Below are 22,316 nucleotides of genomic sequence, written 5' to 3'. Positions count from 1 at the left end.
GTCACTAAAACCCTTACTGTGAGAAATTAAAGGCTCCATCTGTCTTCTAAGAATTCAAATATGTGCAACATGGGGTGAGTCATAAAGGACTTAGAAAGTCTGGAACATTAAAGAGGTGTTTATTGCCACATAGTAAAGTTAAATTTCAAGCCATGTCCTCCTTTTTCATTTCCATATCCCTATTAGCACTACTGAGAAGCCCAGCTGGCCCTACATAGGAATAAAAAAAAAAAGATGTGACTTAGATATGATGAAAATTTTGTAGGGTGTCTCCATCTTTATCTGTGTTGGATACCACTCATACATCTTTTATATCCATGCTTCACCCTGCTCTATGTTCCAGAGACTGACTTATATGAATCATATAAAAGTACCCGCATGTCCTCTGTCTTTGGATTGGTTTTGATTAATGGAAAGTGCTGGTAGGAGATCAGAAGGAGTGGGAAGAATGAGGATAGCAGATATATTCTCTTGGCCTTCTCCCTGCAGACTTCCTGGATTGGCTGCGTCCTTTGACTAAAGGTCATAGCTTCTATCAGGATGCTGTCCCCACACAAACCCTATTCTTCCTTTTATTTCCATTAACCATTTCTTCCCCTTGCCCATTCAGTTTTAAGGAAGTAACCTACTCTTTCTCTCCTACTCCCATGTTACTAACCCCAGATTCTTGTATTATGTGGTTTTGCTACTACATGCTTGCTACTTTGTAAATAGCCCATGTATTAAGCTCCCTTCAAATTATTTAATTTGAGTTAATCAGTTGCTTTCTGCTAGCACTCTGATATATTGTTCTCTGATAGTCTCTGACATTCTGTCATGAGAGATTTATTCTTTTGGCTTTCACTTTACCACCAGAATAATATTGTTAGAAACTTCAAATAAATTATCAACCATTTACATATCCATATAAAACCTGTTTTTTCTGATTTAACAACTCATCATGTCTGGTGTCATTCAAAGAAGAGCTATAAAATAATTTATCAACAGTCTGTTGACAGAGCATATATATTATTCACGTTTATATTTTGTTGTTGGAGACAGTGTAGCGTAGTGGTTGAAAGTCATCATCTGGATTTTAATCCTGGTTCTATTGCTTATTATTCATGTAACTTTGGATAATTATCATACCATCCTGAATTTTAGTTGCATTATCTGGGAAATGAGAGTAATAACAGTACTTATCTACTGGGGCTTCTATGATGGCTAAATAACTTATTCATTTAACATAGTGCCTGGTAATTCCAATACATGATAACTATTATTAACACTTAGCATATTTATAGCATATTAATTAATCTCAGAATCCATTCTTATATCCATCCATTCAATACATCTTCAGTTCTTATTATGTATTGGGCACCATATTTTGCCTTTATGCCTGAGATAAAATGTGGAAGAAAACTACAAAAGATTCGTATCTACATGTAACATAAGATTTAGATCTAGAGGCAAAACTACATGGAGAAAATTGCAGTCACAAATAAATGTAAAACTGGGATAAACACTATGCAGGAAAAATGGAGCATAGTATCATATTATTAAATCATAGGGACCGTCTATCTCTGAAGGAAGAGTAGAAGCCAAATAAACAGGGAAGAGAGATCCAGAGAGCAAAGCAAGTGCAAATACCGTAGGGGAAAAAGAAAAGATGGTAAATCTGAGTAACTAAGAAAAACCCAACTAGCTACAGAGAAGAGAAAAATCAAGGTAGAAATGTAGCTAAGGGGTTAAAAAGTATAGGGCCTTTCATACAATGTTAATATTTTTGCTTTCATCTTGGTAGGAACAGAAAGCTGCTGAAGGTTTTAAATACATTTGTGTGAGTGTTTCCCTAACTATATTTTGGGGGAAAAAAGCATTCTAATCAACCACATTGTTGGGGGTGTAAGATGGATGTAGATAGACCAATTAGGAGGATATTGTAGTATTTCAGAAAAGAGACGGTGGTGACTTGGATTAGAGTGTTGGTAGTGGAGACTGAAAAAAGTGGATGAATTCAAAAGGTAAAAATAGCTGAACTAGGTGGTGGATTTGATACAGAGTAAACATTTCAAGGATTACCCCAAGTTTCCTGATTTGTGGAACTGGATGGATGGTTGCATATTCAAAGTGGGAGCACATTAAATGTGAACCAAGCTGGCAGTAGAGATGTCACATCCAAGCATTCTTGTTTGGATATGTTTTGTGTTAATTAATTTGCAAAAATAAAGAAAGGATATCAAGTTTCAAACATTCAATAGTTATTAGAGATTTACTGACAATCCATATTTTGTATGGGGATAGATAATGATCTTTATGGATTTCTTCCATAAAGAAATTGGTTTAATCTTGGTTTCATCACTAACTGAATATGTGTTCTGTTGCAAGACATTTACCTTTCTTGAGCTTTAGATCTCTCAACTGCAAAATCAGAGGTTGAATTAGATGATCTACAAAAATAAAGGTCCAGTACTCTCTAAAATGCCTTGATTTTTATAAAAGTTAATAAGCAAGCCAGGGACAAAAGCCATGTGTGATAGCTTTATATTCTAATCATACAATTCTTCTTCATTTTATTCTCTAAGTGTATTATACTTCCTCTTTATATTCTAATCATACAATTCTACTTCCTCTTATTCTCTAAAAGTTAATTGCTATTAAGTACTTCAAAATTAAGGACAAAGTATAATAGCAACTGGAGTATAATAACCAGACATATTAAAACCAATAACTTTATTAATATAAATAAAATAGGTGGCAATTGTAGATCAAACTTTGGGAGACTAACGTTGTCTGCCTTGTGTGTTGCTTTTTATTAGCAGCAATAATTCTACTCAACTAATCATTCCAAATTTCCATTTCACTTCTCTTATTTCAGCTACTGTCATAACTATTATTATTAGTGTTACTATATCTATAGTTTTATTTATTATTTCCAAAACTGACTTGAGGAAACTAACAATAAAAAGTATCCTGAAACCCTAAAAACTAGAAAAGGTTGGGGGTCAATATTCAATATCCTCAAAGAAAAGAATGTTCAACCCATAATCTCATATCCAGCCAAATTAAGCTTCATAAATGAAGGAAAAATAAATTTTTTTTGCAAACAAGCAAGCACTCAGAGATTTCATCACCACCAGGCCTGCTTCACAAGACCTTCTGAAAGAAGCACTATACAAGGCCGGGCGCAGTGGCTCAAGCCTGTAATCCCAGCACTTTGGGAGGCCGAGGCGGGTGGATCACAAGGTCAAGAGATCGAGACCATCCTGGTCAACATGGTGAAACCCCGTCTCTACTAAAAATACAAAAAGTTAGCTGGGCATGGTGGCGCATGCCTGTAATCCCAGCTACTCAGGAGGCTGAGGCAGGAGAATTGCCTGAGCCCAGGAGGTGGAGGTTGCGGTGAGCCGAGATCGCGCCATTGCACTCCAGCCTGGGTAACAAGAGCGAAACTCCGCCTCAAAAAAAAAAAAAAAAAAAAAAAAAAAAAGAAGCGCTATACACAGAAAGGAACAACCAGTATCAGTCATCCCAAAAACTTACCAAAAGGTAAAGAGTATCTCCATAATGAACAATCTATATCAACTAATGGGCAAAACAGCCAGCTAGCATTAAATGACAACATTAAACTCACAAATATCAATATTAATCCTAAATTTAAATGGATCAAATGCCCCAATCAGAGACACAGACAGGCAAATTGAATAAAAAGTCAAAACCCATCGGTTTGCTGTATCCAGATCCATCTCATAAACAAGGACACACAAAGACTCAAAACAAAGGGTTGGTGCAACACTTACCAATCAAAAGCAGAGAAAAAAAAAAAAAAAAGAAAAGAAAGTAAGAAAAAGAAAAGAAAAGAAAACAGGAGTTGTAACTTTCGTCTCTGACAAAATAGACTTTAATAGTAACAAGGACTAAAATAAACAAAGAAGGATATTACATAACGGTAAAAGGATCAATGCAACAACAGGAGTCAATGATCATAAATATATATGCACCCAATATAGGAACACCCAGATACATAAGACGAGTTCTTAATGACTTATAAAGAGACTTGGACTCCCGCACAACAATAGCGGGAGACTTTGACACCACATTGTTAATATTCGACGGATCAACAAGATAGAAAATTAACAGGGACATCAACAATTTGAACTCAGACCTGGAACAAGTAAACTCAGTGAATATTTATAGAATTCTTCACCCCAGGTCCACGGAACATAAATTTTTCTCAGTATCATATTACACCTATTTTGAAAGTGACCACATAATTGGAAGTAAATCACTCTTCAGCATTCGCATAGCATTTCACAAACTTAAATGAAATATTGGTTGGCTGTTTGTTATTTTCTTCCCTTATTCCTTCCTGTCTCCACTGTTAAGCACAATTATCAACATAAAAGAGGTTTTTAATACCTAGTTTTAGATTGCATTCCAGCCTGGGTAATAGAGCAAGACTCCTGTTCTCTCTCTCCCTTTCTCTTTCTCCTTCTTTCTTCCAAAAAATAAAAACAAAAAACAAACAAACAAACAAACAAAAAAAAAACCTCCCTCTTTCTCTTCCTCTTTCTTTTTCTCTTTCATTCTTTTTTCTTTCTTTCTCCTTCTCTTTCTTTCTAAAAAAAAAAAAAGAAAAAGAAAAAAGTATCTTGGTACAATATAATTTTTTTTTACATGAAAGAAATTACACGTAGTAAGTATGGAGGTAGCACAAGTTTCAAACAGTTCCCTAAGTGAATATAATTACTGAGAGTTAACATTAAGCTTCAGTGAATTTCTTGAAAAACACAACAGAGAAAAATGTGAGCAGTTAGATAATATTGTCTCATCAAAGGAAACGTGTCTGCATTCTAGGAACAAATTTTCTCTCTTCAACTAAATTTTAAAAGGAATGATTTGCATAGTTTCTTAGATTGGGTTCACTGAAAAACACTATAGGGCTTTTCTGTATTTCTAGCAAATAAATATGTCCAAACATTAGAAAACAGTGAAGCTATGGTGGGTAATGAAAAACAACAGAATAGGTGTTATTGGGTGCCCACTAGGTGTGCTGTACTATGTGTTTTATGTTTATCATCATATTTTATCTTCACCAATTTCCTGTGAGATAGATATTGTTTCCAATTTAAATATGGGAGTCCTGAGGCTTGCAGATATGAGTGTCCATAGCCAGAATTACAGGTATTTACATTCTTTGGTGTGTTAAGTGTCAGATTTGAAAGTATTGATCCATACTGATTTCTAGAGATTACTGTCCATGGTGCTAGTTTCATGCTCCTTGCAGGTCTTAGACTATACTGCCTCAAAGCCACACTTGTGACATAGGAATATGGGAGACGTGTCGGTCCTAGGTGCCACCTTTTCTAGTTGTGCATGTGTAGGGACCAAGGGAAAACTTCCCCTTTGCCCTCTAAAAGTTTACCAAAAAATTATCTGACAAAAGGTAGATTAATAGGAATAATTTCATACAAACATTAGCATGCGCAGAGGCAAATCACAGAGTGATTACCAAATATCCCCATGAGTTATAGACGCACATATACCCTATTTCTTGGGGGAAGGGAAATGTGAATGGGTTGTGGATGATTTTAGGATATAGTAAATGATTTTGGGGACAATTTAATTGGCTAGAAGCCTGGGACAAAGTCTGTTGCACCTGCAGAACACACAATGATTTGTCATAAAAGTCTTCCTGAGTGTGTGAACAGACTTTAGTCTTTCTTCCTGTGATACAAGTTCAGTTAATAAACACTCAAAGAAGAACCAGAGATTATTTTTTTCTTTTATGGAAGGTCTAGACATTAGGCAGATAAAGGAACTTCTGGGAACAATGGCATCCTGTGCTTTGAGAGGGACCGAGTATTGGGGGATTGGAGGGAAGGTCAGAAAGATCCCGAGGCTTTTTCTTCAATTCAGCATGTCAAAGTGCTATATTTTGAGGTAACAGTTACCAAACCTCAGCACATCCAACCCATGTGAGTTGCTGTGATCTCCTGAGGATGTGGCCACCATTTTGTACATAGGTTCCATAGATACCTCCTGAACCCCCATTCTGATTCTAGTCTCTGGAAATTTTTCTTCCTCTCTTCTATTTGACCTTATGTGTCACTTTTCTCTTTCATCTGTCACTTAGGGACAAGAAGATTATTTTTTTCTTGTGTTTAGGCTTTTACAACGGATTCTGTCTCCTATGTTGAAGAAAAAAAAAAAAATCTGGTCTCCTGATTGAAATCGAGTGGAAGAAAGTCCAAAAAGTATATTTGTCTCAAGAAATATCCTACAATACTAGCAAATAGATAGTGAAAAGCCAGAAAGAAAAATTAGACATATCTTTTTAAAAAAGTATGTATATTATACCAGTATTGCACAGAGCTTTAATGTATGGCCTTACAAGTTAAACAGAAGTGGCTTTAAATTCTGGTTCTGCCACTTAATAGGTTTCTGACCTTGGGTAAGCTATCTACCCTTTCTGCACTTCTTCTTATTTTTTTTTCCAAAATAGAAATAGACAATGTTTGCATAACTTGATAATTTCTAGGATTAGAGATCAAAGACATAATGTGCTGAGGACAGGGTCCAGTACATAGTAAATGTTTGAGCATTAGAATATTCCAAAGTAACTTTTCCAATTAAAGTGCATGAGACATAAGCCATACACAAATTTTTTTCTCAAAATGAATCAAATAACTAAACATAAGCATCAAAATCATAAAACTGTTAGAAGAAAACATAGGAAAAAAGCTTTATGACATCAGAGTTGGCAATAATTTATTACATATAGCACCAAAAACATAGGCAACAAAAGAGAAAACAGACAAATTGGGTTGAGCACCATAGCTCATGCCTGTCATCTTAGCATTTTATGTGGCTGAGGTGCAATGATCAGTTGAGGCAGGGAGTTTGAAATGAGCCTGGGCAACATGATAACTCATCTCTACAAATGATTTAAAAATTAGCTGGGTGTGGTGGCATGCACCTGTGGTCCCAGCTACTTGGGAGGCTGAGGTGGGAGGATCCCTTGAGTCAGGAACTTGAGGCTGCAATGAGCTGTGATTATGCCACTGCAGTCCAACCAGGGTGACAGAGCAAGACCGGTCTCAAAAAAAAAAAAAAAAAAAAAAAAAAGATGAATTGGACTTTATCAAAATTCAAAATTTTGGTGCATCAAAAGAGTAAAAATATGGGACTTCTGCCAAGATGGCTGAACAGGAACAGCTCTAGAGTGCAGTTCCTAGTGAGAGAGATGCAGAAGGCAAGTGATCTCTGCATTTCCAACCAAGGTACCAGTTTTATTTTATTGGGACTGGTTGGACAGTGGTTGTAGCACAAGGAGGGAGAACTGAGGCGGGGTGGGGCACTGCCCCACATGGGGAGTGCAATTGATTGGAGGATTGGGGACTCTACTCCCTTGGCATTCTGGTTCAGATACTGCACTTCTCCCACAGCCACTGCAACCCACAGTCCAGGAGAACTCCACCAGGCCAAAAAGTGCCATGAGTTAGCAACACAGATCCGAGTGACAGCTCCGGCCAGCCCAGTACTGCAAGTTGTCAGCACAGAACTGGACAGAACTTTTCACTAGCACTGAGATTGCCTGCAGGATGGATCGACCCGCCCCCAAGAAAGAGAAAGAGCTGAAAGCAGGGAGACAGGTGATCCAGCTTGGCAGATTCCATCCCCACAAAGACCAACAAACTGAAACCCTCATGTTTGATGGTTTCGAAGCCAGCACATCCGTTTGAGCTAGACCTGGGATGATAGAGCTTGGTGGGGGGAAGGTCATCCATCATTGTGAAGGCAAGTCTAATCTCACCTGTGTAACCAAAAGCCAGAGGAAGCCTACACAGCAGCCAGGCTGAGTCCAAGGCAGCCCAGCAGCACCTCTGCAGGCAGACAAGGGACAGACTGCCTCCTCAAGTGGCTCATTGACCACTGTATAACAAAAACAAAAACAAAAATGACACCTCATACAGCAGAGGGGCCTGTTAGAAGGAAAACTAAAAAAACAAAAAGAAGTAGCTTCAACACCAACAGAAAGGAAGTCCACTCAGAAATCCCATCTGAAATCACCAACTTCAAAGATCAAAGGTAGATAAATCCACAAAGATGGGAAGACACCAGTGCAAAAAGGATGAAATCATCAAAGACCAGGACACCTCTCCTCCTCCAAGGGATCACAAGTCCTCAATGGCAAGGAAACAAAACAGGGTGGAGGATGAGTTTGAGGAATTGACAGAAGCAGCCTCTAGAAGGTGGGTAACAATGAACTTCTCTGAGCTAAATCAATATGTTCTAACCCAATGCAAAGAAACTAAAAACCTTGAAAAAATGTTAGACAAAATGCTCACTAGAATAATCAGTGTAGAGAAGAACATATAAAACTTGATGGAGTTGAAAAATACAGTACAAGAACTTTATAAAGCATACACAATTTTCAATAACTAAATCGATGAAGCAGAAGAAAGGATATCAGAGAATGAAGATCAACTCGATGAAATAAACTGAGAAGGCAAAATTAGAGAAAAAAGAGTGAAAAGAAATAAACAAAGACTCAAAGAAATATGGGATTATGTGAAAAGACCTAACCTACACTTGATCGGTGTACCTGAATATGATGGAGAGAATAAATCCAAGCTGGAAAACACTTTTCAGAATATTATCCAGGAGAACTTTTCCAACCTAGGCCAACATTCAAATCCAGGAAATAGAGAAAATACCACAAAGATACTCCTCAAGAAGAGCAATCCCTAGGGACATAATTGTAAGATTCACAAGGGTTGAAATGAAGGAAAAAATGCTAAGGACAGACAGACAGAAGGTTGGGTCACCCACAAAGGGAAGCCCATCATCCTCACAATGGATCTCTCAGCAGAAACCCAACAAGCCAGAAGAGAGCGGAGGCCAATATTCAGCAACCTTAAAGAAAAGAACTTTCAACCCACAATTTCATATCCAGTCAAACTAAGCTTCATAAGTGAAGGAGAAATAATATCCTTTACAGACAAGCAATTTCTGAGAGATTTCATCACCACCAGACCGCCCTTAGAAGAGTTTCTGAAGGAAGGACTAAACATGGAAAGGAATAACCAATACCAGCCACTGCAAAAATGTATCAAATGATAAAGACCAATGATGCAATGAAAAAACTGCATCAACTAATGGGCAAAACAACTAGCCAGTAACAAAATGGCAGGATCAAAATCACACATAACAATATTAACATTAAATGTAAATGACCTAAATGCCCCAATCAAAAGACACAGACTGGCAAACTGGATAAAAGGTCAAGACTCATCGGTGTGCTGTATTCAGGAGACCCATCACATGTACAAAGACACACGTACAATCAAATTAAAGGGATGGAAGATTTAACAAGCAAATGGAGAGCAAAGAAAAGCAGGGGTTGCAATCTTAGCCTCTGATAAAATGGACTTTAAATCAACAAAAATCAAAAGAGACAAAGAAGGGCATTACATAATGTTAAAGGATCAAGGCAACAAGAAGCGCTAACTCATCCTAAATATATATGCACCTAATACAGGAGCACCCAGATACATAAAGCAAGTTCTTAATGACCTACAAAGAGACTTAGACTCCTGCACAATAGTAGTGGGAGACTTTAAAACTCCACTGTCAATATTAGACAGATCAAAGAGACAGAAAATCAACAAGGGTATCCAGGACTTGAACTCACATCTGGACCAAATGGACCTAATCGATATCTACAGAACTCTCCACCTCAAATCCACAGACTATTACATTCTTCTCAGCACCATATTATACTTACTCTAAAATTGATCACATAATTGGAAGTAAATCACTCTTGAGCAAATGCAAAAGAACGGAAATCATTACAACCAGACTCTCAGATATATGAGATCTAATTAATTTTAAGGGTTTCTGCACAGCAAAAGAAATAATCATTAGAGGGAACCAGCAACAAACAGAGTGGGGAAAAATTTTGGCATTCTACCCATCTGACAAAGGGCTAATATCCAGAATCTACAAATAACTAAAGCAGATTTACAAGAAAAAGCAAACAAACCCATTCAAAAGTGGGTGAAGGATATGAACACTTTTCAAAAGAAGACATTTACGAGGCCAACAAACATGAAAAAATTGCTCATCATCACTGGTCATTAGAGGAATGCAAATCAAAACCACATTGAGATACCATGTCACACCAATTAGAATGACAAGCATTAAAGAATTTGGAGACAACAGATGCTGGAGTTGATGTAGAGAAATAGGAACACTTTTACCCTGTTGGTGGGAGTGTAAGTTAGTTCAACCATTGTGGAAGACAGTGTGGCAATTCCTCAAGGATCTTGAATAGAAATATCGTTTGACCCAACCATCCCATTACTGGGTATACACCCAAAGGATTATAAATTGTTCTATTATAAAAACAAATGCACACATATGTTCATTGTGGCACTGTTTACAATAGCAAAGACCTGAACCAACTCAAATGCACATCGATGGTAGACTGGACAAACAAAATGTGGTACACATACACCATGGAATACTATGCAGTCATAAAAAATGATGAGTTTGTGTCCTCTGTAGGGACATGGATGAATCTGGAAACCATCATTCTCAGCAAACTGTGAAAAGAACAAAAAACCAAACACTGCAAGTTCTCACTCATAGGGGGGTATTTAACAATGAGAACACATTGGCACAGGGAGGGGAACATCACACACTGGTATATGTTGGAGGGTGGGCGGCTAAGGGAGGGGCAGTGGGGGACAGGGAGGTTGGGGAGTGATAACATTGGGAGAAATGCCTGACATAGGTGACCGGGGAGATGGAGACAGAAAACCATCATGGCATATGTATACTTGTGCAACAATTCTGCAATATCTGCACATGTACCCCAGAACTTAAAGTACAATTTAAAAAAAGAGTAAAAATGCAACAGAATGAAAAAAATGTAAATCAAATATGATAATGGATTAATATTCAGAATATATATGAAACTCCTATAACTCAGCAACTAAATAATGAATAGCTTAATTTTAAATTAGGCAAAATATTTGAATAAACATTTCTTCAAAGACATGAAAGAGGTTTATCGTCATTAGTCACTAGGGAAATGCAAGTCAAAACCACAATGAAATATTAACTCATACTGATTATGGTATCTACTATCAAAAAATAAAAGAAAATAACAAAATAACAAGTGTTGATGAGAATGTAATGAAACTGGAACTTTATATATTACTGGTGGAAATGTAAAATGATACAGCCACTGTAAAAAACTATGATAGTTCATCAATTAATACAGAATTAGCCTATAATCCAGCAATTTCACTTCTAGATATATACCCAAAATACTTAAAAGTGATAAACCTAAAAGGTATTTGTACAGTCATATTCAGAGCATCATTATTTATAATAGGCAAAAGGTGGAAACAACCCAAGTGTCTTTCAACTAATGAATAAATAAACAAAACTTGGGATATATATACAAAATGGAATATTACTTAGCCTTAAATGGGGATAAATTTCTGATGCACGCTACGACATGAATTTATATTGATTACATTGGGTTAAATGAAATAAGCCAGTCACAAAAATACAAATATTTTGTGATTCCACTTACATCTGGTACCTAGAAGCATCAAATTCAAAAAGACATAAAGTGGATTGGTTATTTCCAGAGGCTAAGTAGAGAAGGAAATGGGGAGTTATTGTTAAATAGTATAGAGATTCCGTTTTGGGAAGATAAAAACATTCTGGAGATGGATGGTGGTGATATTGCACAACAATGTGAATGAATTTAATGCCGCAGAGCTGTACAGTGACAAATGGTTGAAATTGTTAATTTTATATTATGTTCATTTAATCACAGTAGAGGAAAATAAAGCTTAGCAACTCTCAAGAATCAGAGGCAGAAATATTGTCTCCACTAAGAGAACAGCAAGTTCAATTTAAATGGCAACTCAAGATGCATTAACAGTAACTACAAAATGACCTACAATAACTCCAATACATGCCACAAATTCAAGTACGTGTTCATACGAATTAAGGTTAGATTTATGATCGGTTAAGAAATTCCCATGTTACTTTTGTTGTCACTTCTCAATTTCAGTCTTTTTTTCTGACAGAGAACACATTTGTCTCCTGGAATATTTTGGTCTTTAAGTGTTATTTCTGCTTAATGTCATAGATCTTCCGGTAAACCTGGGAATTACCTAATCTGTACATTATTTTTAACACATGTACATTTAAGATTAGCCTTAGGCAAGATTGTTAAGTAGGAGAGGTTTTTTTCTAATCCACTTTTTAAAATCTTTTCCCTGTTGGCAGAGACCTAGCTTGCAACAGTTGAGCCAGGATATGGGATTTTCTTGGTTACTCTTCTATCAGTACAGATTTACTTTCTGTCACACTTTAGAAAACAAAACACGTGCAAGGATTCGAAGTAATTTAATGATTGGTATTTGTTTTTAATATTTTCTGTACTTGATATGGTTTGGACTTTGACATGAGCTTTTACTGTTTCATCCCAGATTATATGACAATTTCAAGAAACCTACGAGGGGCAAATGGAAGATAAACTTTGTCTTGCACACTTCAAATTACATTAAGACTGCTCTCTACTACATATTGATGTGAATCTGAGGTTATATAAAATACTGTTTGGCTTTTTTTTTTTTCTTTTCCTTTTTTTTTTTTTTTCTGAGACGGAGTTTCCCTCTTGTTACCCAGGCTGGAGTGCAATGGCACGATCTCGGCTCACCACAACCTCTGCCTCCTGGGCTCAGGCAATTCTCCTGCCTCAGCCTCCCGAGTAGCTGGGATTACAGGCACGCGCCACCATGCCCAGCTAATTTTTTGTATTTTTAGTAGAGACGGGGTTTCACCATGTTGACCAGGATGGTCTCGATCTCTTGACCTTGTGATCCACCCGCCTCGGCCTCCCAAAGTGCTGGGATTACAGGCTTGAGCCACCGCGCCCGGCCTGTTTGGCTTTTTATCGTAAACACAATGGGGATGTGAATGAGGAACAAGATGGCAGAGTAGCAAGCTCCACTGACTGCCTCCTCCAGAAGGGCAGCAAATTAACAACCGTCTACACAGATTTAAAAAACCTTCATAAGCACCCAAAATCAGTAACTAGCATTGCCACAGGGGGGTTCAGTCACCAAGCGGGTTCTTGGAGGTCCCTGAATCTAGGACTTGACTTTTGTCTGTCATTTCTGGAACTGCCCCAGGCCAGAGGGGAGCCCCCTGCCCTGAAGGGTGAGTCCCAGGCAAGGCAGCAACATTTAATAGAAGCTGATATAAGAGCCCATGAGCCTTAAGGGAACATTGGTTGTAGTCTGGCAGTATACCTTGTGGCTGGGATGGTGGTGCGTACAGGGTAAGATTCCTCTGCCTTCAGAAAGAGGAGGGAAGAACCATGTCTTGCAGTTTGAATGGCAGCTCAGCCACAATACAATAGAACACCTGGTAGACTTCTAAGATTTTTGACTCTAGATCCTGACTCTGGATGGCGTATTTGAACCCACCCAGGGTCTGAGGAACTCATCATCCTGAAAGGAAGGACACAGCCCTGGCTGGTTTTGCCACTGCTGATTGTAGAGCCTCAGGGACTTGAGCAAATATAGGCAGTAGTCAGCGAGTGATGACAGCGAACCTTGGAGAAGACCCAACACTGTGCTGGCTTAATCTCTGACTTACTGTAGACATAGTTATGGTGGCCACAGGGGTGCCTATGTCACCCCACACCCAGTGTTAAGTGGCTCAGAACAGTGAGACTGTATATTTGGGAGAAATTAAGCGAAGAGAAAAAGAGCCCTTGTCAGATAATCTAGAGAATTGTTCTGGATCTTGTCCAAGACCATCAAAGGAGTACCTCTAGAAATCTGCAAAAGCCACAGTGTTACTAAATTGGGGTACATCCTAAAGCAGACACAACATGGAACACAACACCCAAGTCCTTTCAAATATCTGGAAAGCCTTCCCAAGAAGGGTGGGTAAAAACAAATCTAGGCAGTGAATGCTACAATAAATTCCTAAGTCTTCAATGCCCAGACACAGAAAAAAAATTTACTAGCATTAACACCATACAGCAAAACATTACCTTACCAAATGAACTAAATAAGTCACCAGGGACCAATTCTGGAGAAAGACAGATATGTGACCTTTCAGACAGGGAATTCAAAATAGCTGTGTTGAGGAAACAAACAAAAATTAAGAGAACAAAGGAGAGAAAGAATTCATAATTGTAACATAAATTTTAAAAAGAGATTGAAATAATTAAAAGGAATCAATAAAAAAATTCTGGGGCTAAAAAATGCAATTGACATATTGATGAATGCACCAGAGTCTTTTAATAGCAGAATGGATCAAGCAGAAAAAAGAATTAGTAAGTTTGAATACAGGCTAGTTGAAAATACACAGAGGAGACAAAAGAAAAAAAAATAATTTAAAAACAGCTTCTAGAAAATAGCTTCAAAAGGGTAAATCTAATAGCTATTGGCCTTAAACTTTAGGAACAGAAAGAGATGGGGAAGAAAGCTTATTCAAAGAAATAATAACAAAGAACTTCCGAAACCCAAAGAAAGATATCAACATCCAAATACAAGAAGGCTATAGAACACCAAGCAGATTTAACCCAAAAAAGACTACCTCAACGTATTGAGTACTCAAATTTTCAAGTCAAGATTAAGGAAAGGATCCTAAAAGTGACAAGATGAAAGAAACAGGTAACATACAATGAAACTCCAGTAAGTCTGGAAGCAGATGTTACAGTAGAAATTTTACAGGCCAGGAGAGAACACATGAGATAAACCTCTGAAGGAAAAACTTTTACTCTAGAATAGCGTATTTGGCAAAAATATCCTTCAAACATGAAGGAGAAAGAAAAAAAAAAAAAGACTTTCCAAGACAAACAAAAGCTGAGAGATTTCCTCAATGCCAGACCTGTCCTACAAGAAATGCTAAAGGATGTACCTCAATCAGAAAGAAAAGATGTTAGTAAGCAATAAATAATCACTTGAAGTTATAAAACTCACTGGTTATAGTAAGTACACAGAAAAACATGGTATATTATGGCACTGTTACTATGGTGTGTAAACTAGTCTTATCATAAGTAGAAAGACTAAATAGTTAACCAATGAAAAAATAATAACTACATCTACTTTTCAAGACATAGTCAGTACAATAATATATAAATAAAAACAACAAAAAGTTTAAAAGCGGGCTGTGAAGTTTAGGTGTAGAGTCTTCATTAGGTTTCGTTCTGTTTGTTTGTTTATATAAAGAGTTTTAAGTTGCTATCTTAAAACAGGTGAAAATAATGGGTTATAACATAACCCATTTGTAAGCCTCATTGCAATCTCAGACCAAAAATCATACAATGGATACACAGAAAAAACAAAAAGCAAGAAATTAAATTACATTATCAGAGATAATCACCTTCACTAGAAGAAGGCTGGAAAAAAAGATACAAGAAAGAGAAGACCAAAAAACAACCAGAAAACAAATAACAAAATGTCAGGGGTAAGTCCTTACTTATCAATAATAACATTGAACGTAACTGAACTAAAATCTCCAGTCAAAAGACAGACTGGTTAAATGGATGAAAAACAAGACCAATTAATCTGTTGCAAATAGGAAACACACTTCACCTATAAAGACACATACAGGTTGAAAATAAAGATGTAGAAAAAATATTCCATGCCAAAGGAAATGAAAAAAGAGCAGGGGTCACTATACCTGTATCAGACAAAACAGATTTCAAGACAAAAACTATAAGAGGAGACAAAGAAGGTCATTATATAATGATAAAGGGGTCAATTCAGCAAAATGATATAACAATTTATATGTATGCACCTAATATGGGAGCATGAAGAGAGAGCTATGTCCCAATACAGTAATAGCTGGACACTTCAGCACCCCACTTTCAGCTTTGGGCAGATCTTCCAGACAACAAATCAACAAAGAAACATCAGACTTAATCTGCACTACAGATCAAATGGATCTAATAGATATTTATAGAACATTTCCTTCAAGAGATGCAGAATACACATTCTTTTCCTTGGCACATGGATACTTCTCAAAGACGAGTATTGAAAGATTCATACAAATTTAATAATATCAAGTATCTTCTCTGCCCACAACAAAATAATACAACAAATTAATAACCTAAGGAATTTTAGAAATTGTAGAATTACATGGAAATTAAATAATATGCTCCTGAATGACCAATGGGCCAATGAATAAATTAAGAAGGAAATTGAAACAGTTTTTGAAACCAATGATAATGGAAAAACAACATACTAAAACCTATTGGATACAAAAAAGCAGTAAGAAGAGGGAAGTTTATAGTTAAAAGTGCCAATATCAAAAAAGAGGAAAAAGTTAAAAAATCCAATGATGCATGTTAAAGAACCAGAAAAGCAAGAGCATACTAAACCTGAAATTAGTAGAAGAAAAGAAATAATAAATATCAGAGCAAAAATAAATATAAATGAAGTGAAAAAACCAAAACACAACAAACAAAAGATCAATGAAACAAAAAGCTGTGTGTTTTTGAAAAGTTGAACAAAACTGATGAACCTTTATCCAGACAAACTAAGAAAAAAATAGAGCAGATCCAAATAAATCAAATCAGGAATAAAAAAAGGAGACATTACAACTGATGCTGCAGAAATTCAGATTGTTAGAGGCTACTAGGAGCCAATAAATTGGATTTTCTACAAGAAACGGACAAATTTGTAGATACATACAATGTACCAAGATTGAACCAGGAAAAAATCCAAAATGTTATCATACCAATAACAAGTAACATAATCAAAGCCATAATAAAAATACTTTTAGTAAAGAAATGCCTGGGACCTGATGGCTTCACTGCTGAATTCTGCCAAGCATTTAAAGAAGAACTAATATCAATGCTACTCAAACTATTCCAAAAAATAGAGGAAGAAGGAATATTTCCAAATTCATTCTATGCCAGTATTACCCTGATACCAAAAACCAGACAAAGCCACATCAGAAAAAGAAAACTAGAAGCAAATATCTCTGATGAATATTGATGCAAAAGTCCTCAATGAAATACCAACACACTGAATTCAACAATACCTTAAAAGATCATACATCATGGCACAGTGGGATTTATCCCTAGGATGCAAGGATGGTTCATCATATGCATATCAGTTAACGTGGTTCATCATACATTATCAACAGAATGAAGGATAACAACTATATGATTATTTCAATTGATGTTGAAAAAGCATTTGATAAAATTCAACATCCCTTCATGATAGAGCCCTCAAAAAACTGAGGATGGAAGGGACATACATCAACATAATGAAAGCTATATATGATAAACCTACAGCTAGTATACTGAACATGGAGAAACTAAAAGCTTTTCCTTTGAGATCTGGAGCATGACAAGGATACTCCCTGTTACCACTTGGAAGTTGTAGCTACAGTAGTCAGATGAGAAGAAGATATAAAAGGCATTCAAATTGGGAAAGAATTCAAATTATACTTGGTTGCAGATGATAAGATCTTATATTTGGAAAAACCTAAAGACTCCACAAGAAAGTCTTTAAAACTGATTTAAAAAATGCAGTAAAGTTACAGGACATAGAATGAATATATAAAAACCAGTAGCATTTATATACACCAACAGTTACTAAAGTGAAAAAGAAATTTAAAAAGTAATCCCATTTACAATAGCCACACATGTAGTGAAATCACTATAATGATAACTATAAAACAAAAGTGAAAGCAATTGAATAAGACATAAAAAAATGGAAAAAAAATTCATGTTCGTGGATTGGAAGAATGAATATTGTTAAAAATGGCCATACTATCCAAAGCAATCTGCAGATTAAATGCAATCCCTATCAAAATACCGATGACATTCTTTACAGAAATAGAAAAAATAATCTTAAAACTTAGATGGGACTACAAAAGACATAGAAGAGCCAAAGCTATTCTAAGCAAAAAGAACTAACCTGGAGGAATTATGTTACCTGATTTCAAATTATACTACAGAGATATAGTAACCAGAACAGCCTAGAACTGGCATAGAAACAGACACAAAGACCAACGAAACAGAAGAGAGAACCCAGAAACAAATCCACACACCTACAGTTAACTCATTTTTTGACAACAGAGCCAAGAGCATACACTGAAGAAAAGACAGTCTCTTCAATAAATGCTGCAAGGAAAACTGGATATCCATATACAGAAGAATGAAGCTAGGCCCCCATCTATTGCCACATATAAAAATCAAATAAAAATGCATTAAATACTTCAATCTAAGACCTCACACCATGAAACTACTACAATAAAACATTGAGGAAAAGCTCCAGGACAGTGGTCTGAGCAAAGATTTCTTGAGCAATATCCAACAAACGCAGGCAACCAAAGCAAAACTTGTAAAATGGGATCACATGATGTTAAAAAGCTTCTGCGTAGCAAAGGATACGATCATCAAAGTGAAGAGGCAATCCACAGAATCAGAGAAAACATTTGCAAACTACTCATTTGAGAAGGAATTCATAACTAGAATATATAAGGAGGTCAAACAACTCTACAGAAAAAATTCAATAATCTGATTAAAAAATGGGTAAAATATCTTAATAGACATTTCTTTAAAGATGATACAAAATGGCAAACAGCCATATGAAAAGTTGCTCAGCATCATGGATCATCGGAGAAATGCACATCAAAACTACAGTGAACTATCATCTCACCTCAATTTAAATGGCTTATATCCAAAACACAGGTAACAAGAAATGCTGGAAATAATGCGAAGAAAAGGGAAACCTTATACACTCTTAGTGAGAATGAGTACAACCATTATGGAGAACAGCTTGGAGGTTCCTCAAAGAACTGAAAGTTGAGCTGCTATATGATTCAGTAATTCCACTGCTTGATATATATTCCCAAAAAAGAAAATTAGTGTATTGAAGTGATACCTATACTCCCGTGTTTGTTGAGACATTTTTCACAGTAGCTAAGATTTGGAAGCAACCTAAGTGTTCATCAACAGATGAATGGATGAAGAAAAAGGTACATAAACTCACTGATGTTGCTATTTAGTCATAAAAAGAATAAGATCCGGTCATTTGCAACAACATGGATAAAAATGAAGATCATTCTGTTACATAAAATAACCCAGGCAGAGAAAGACAAACATCACATGTTCTCATTTTGGGGTTCAAAAAAGTGAAACAAACTAATGGACATAGTAGAAGGATGGTTACCAGAGATGAGGAAGTGTAGTGCTGAGTTGCATGGAAGGTTAGGGATGCTTAATGGGTACAAGAAAAATAGAAAGAATGTGTAAGATCTATTATATGATTGCACAATAGGGTGACTATAATCAATAATAAATGTACATTTTAAGATAACAAAGAGTGTACTTGAATTATTTGTAACTCAAAGGACAAATTCTTGAGAAGATGGATTTTTTTAAAGCCATGCAAAGGCAGGAGTGAAAAATTAATGAGCTTGTTATTTTTTGACATAGTTATTGAACACCCATCTCTGTTTAATTTTCTAATGGTTGCTCAAGAACTACCCTCTCTCCCAGTACACACACACACACACACACACACACACACACACACACACACACACTTCCCTTTCCCCTTTAAACAGGCAAATGATAAACAGAATGCTAATTAGTGGCCCACAAATTAAAAAAAAAAATGCAAACATAGCATTTTGGAAAGAAAACAACCGATGGTTTCTAAAAGAGTAAGCGAAAGGTAATGGTATTTCTAGGTAGCATCACAGGAGATTCATTTCGCAGTTTAAACAGGGGTAACAACCAGGTTGAAAGAAATGATTGGCCCTGACCTGAAGGCATAGCACAGAGTACAGAAACAGGTACTGGAAATATTAACATCCTGTTGTGCTCATAATTTATTTTTTTTAATTTACTTTCAGCTGTGCAGCTTTCTCTAATGCTTCTCCTGTGGCCATGCTGTTTTTTTAACTTCGGCATGTTTTATTAAAAACAAGAGCACAGCAATAATTGAATTCTAGAGAACAAAACATCTGCAACTTAGACGTCTTTAACAAAACAAGAGATTTTGTGCTGCTTTAGGGACAACAGAAATAGAAGTTATAATTTTGATAAAACTTTAAAGAAATAAGGGTCAGTAAGGGACGACTGTTTCCTGGTCAGAGCATCATATTTTAATCTTGTCAAAAAGTGACAAATTCTATACCTGGAACGTCAGTAAATGAACAACAGAGAAGCATGCCTATATTGTTGCAAAGAGAAGTTTTTGTTAATTACCTTGTTTTCACATTCTTTCATTTCTTCTCTTAGTTATTTCTCAATGTCTACTAGTCTCTGCTGGTTTTAATTTCAGCTCATTTCCTACTCTATCTACTAGATCGACTACTCCTTTCATAATATTTTATTTCTCGACATCTCTAATTCAATAAGTGGCTTTGTTTGAAAAGACATAAAAATGGCACTGATATTATAGGGTATGGACCACCATGACAAAGAAAACTACCTAGCACATCTAGTAGGATAGAGCAATAATATTTGAGTGGGTTATTCTTAAATTTTTTCATTGTAAAAGTCACATAAAATACATTTTTGTGAAAGGACAAGACAGCCATGGAAAATATCATCTATTTTGCACTAAAGGGGTGGATGGATGCTGTCACATTTTCCTGTAAAGTATATTTTGAGGGAATCATTTCTTTTTCTCTTTATGAGTTAAGTCTTCTCTAGGGTCCAATGGATTCAATATTTACCTCTAGAGAAAAGCATACATTATACTGTGAATTATGATACCTAAAATTTAGTTATCAAATTATTCTTTTAGAAACCTGATCATTTACTTACAGATTGGAACCTGGTGGCCTTGGGCCAGGGAACAAGCCATTTCTACCCTAGTTGTTTTATAGTATTTCTGGGACCATATTCCTTGGTGATCATTCAAGGGTAACTTTGTGAGTACTATAACCTTAGAATTCAGTCTGAGGATTTTAGAGAGAATGGAGGATTCCGCTTTTCCTATTACTTTCCATCATGTTTACTTCCCTTCAGATCTCAATCTTAACCTATATGATGACACTTCATTTTGTGTGAGTTTTTGCCATAATCTGCTCGCATCTTGATCCTCCCTATACATCTAAGGCCTAGGAGAGATAATAAGCACGTGCTGTCATTTTGTGCAGAAAATATGGCAAATCAAATAGCTAAGGTAAATTCAAGCAATACATGCAGAACTAATTGTATAAAAATAAACACTAGATAATGAGGGAGGGAGGAAACAATATTTTTAATGCCGTATTATGAATCTGTTTGTTATTAATAATCTCTGTTTATTCACATTCATGCTAAAATCTTCATCTGAAACATTGCTACAAATGTAACTAACTTACAGGAGATACAGATTTTAATAAGATCCATTTGGTGCCTTAATCACCAAATCTTGGACAGGATTGAGTGTAGATCTCTCTCACATTAATGTTGCAAAATGTTCCAATATTTTAGGATATGCCATATTTCATTGATTTTTTTTTTATATTTTAGCATTTCTGAAATCAGTATGCCCCTTAAAATTGATGGCATGTCAGATTTTAATAGTTATTTTTTCCTTCTTGGTGCAAAAATATAGTGTATCTTATAATTGATGGCATCCTAGATTTGAAAAAATACAGTGTTACCTTGCTATTGTTCCTGAAGCAAGGTATATATGCTTTATTTTCTGTGTGTGACTATTTCATATTTTAAGAATGGAAAGTTTCCACTTGAAACTGGAAGTCATAATTTTATTTTAATAACTTTTCTTTTGAATCGTCACAATTTAGTCTCATTCTATTTTCATTTAAACTTTTAGCTTTCACATACACTAAATTACTGGAAGGATTGGAATACTACATATATAATCTAAGAGATATTTATTGACTAGATAGAAGCATCAATAATATTTGCTTCAATTTTTATAATCGAATAATTCCTCCACTGTCTATTATAGTGAAAACTGTTAGTATCACAGCAATAGTAGTATATTAATTTTTCCAATGTCAAGCAAATTGAAATTAAAAATCATTTTAACTTTGGCCCAAACTTTTATTCTGATGGTGACAAGAAAAAAAATGTATAAATACAATGATAAAAATACAGTTTTAATGTACTTCAGTGGTCATCAAAATGTCATACCACAATATGAATTAACATTTACAATAAAATCCAGAAAATATTTAAAATAATCTATTAGTTAATGCTTTTCTTTTGAATCATATATGAGTTTAGAATGTACTATACCCAATACCACATTATAACTTGCAATATGAAACACAATATCTAATAATTCATTGTCTCTGTC

Source organism: Saimiri boliviensis, chromosome X, assembly GCF_048565385.1.
Source record: "Saimiri boliviensis isolate mSaiBol1 chromosome X, mSaiBol1.pri, whole genome shotgun sequence".
NCBI lineage: Eukaryota > Metazoa > Chordata > Mammalia > Primates > Cebidae > Saimiri > Saimiri boliviensis.
This window is presented reverse-complemented; position numbering follows the sequence as displayed.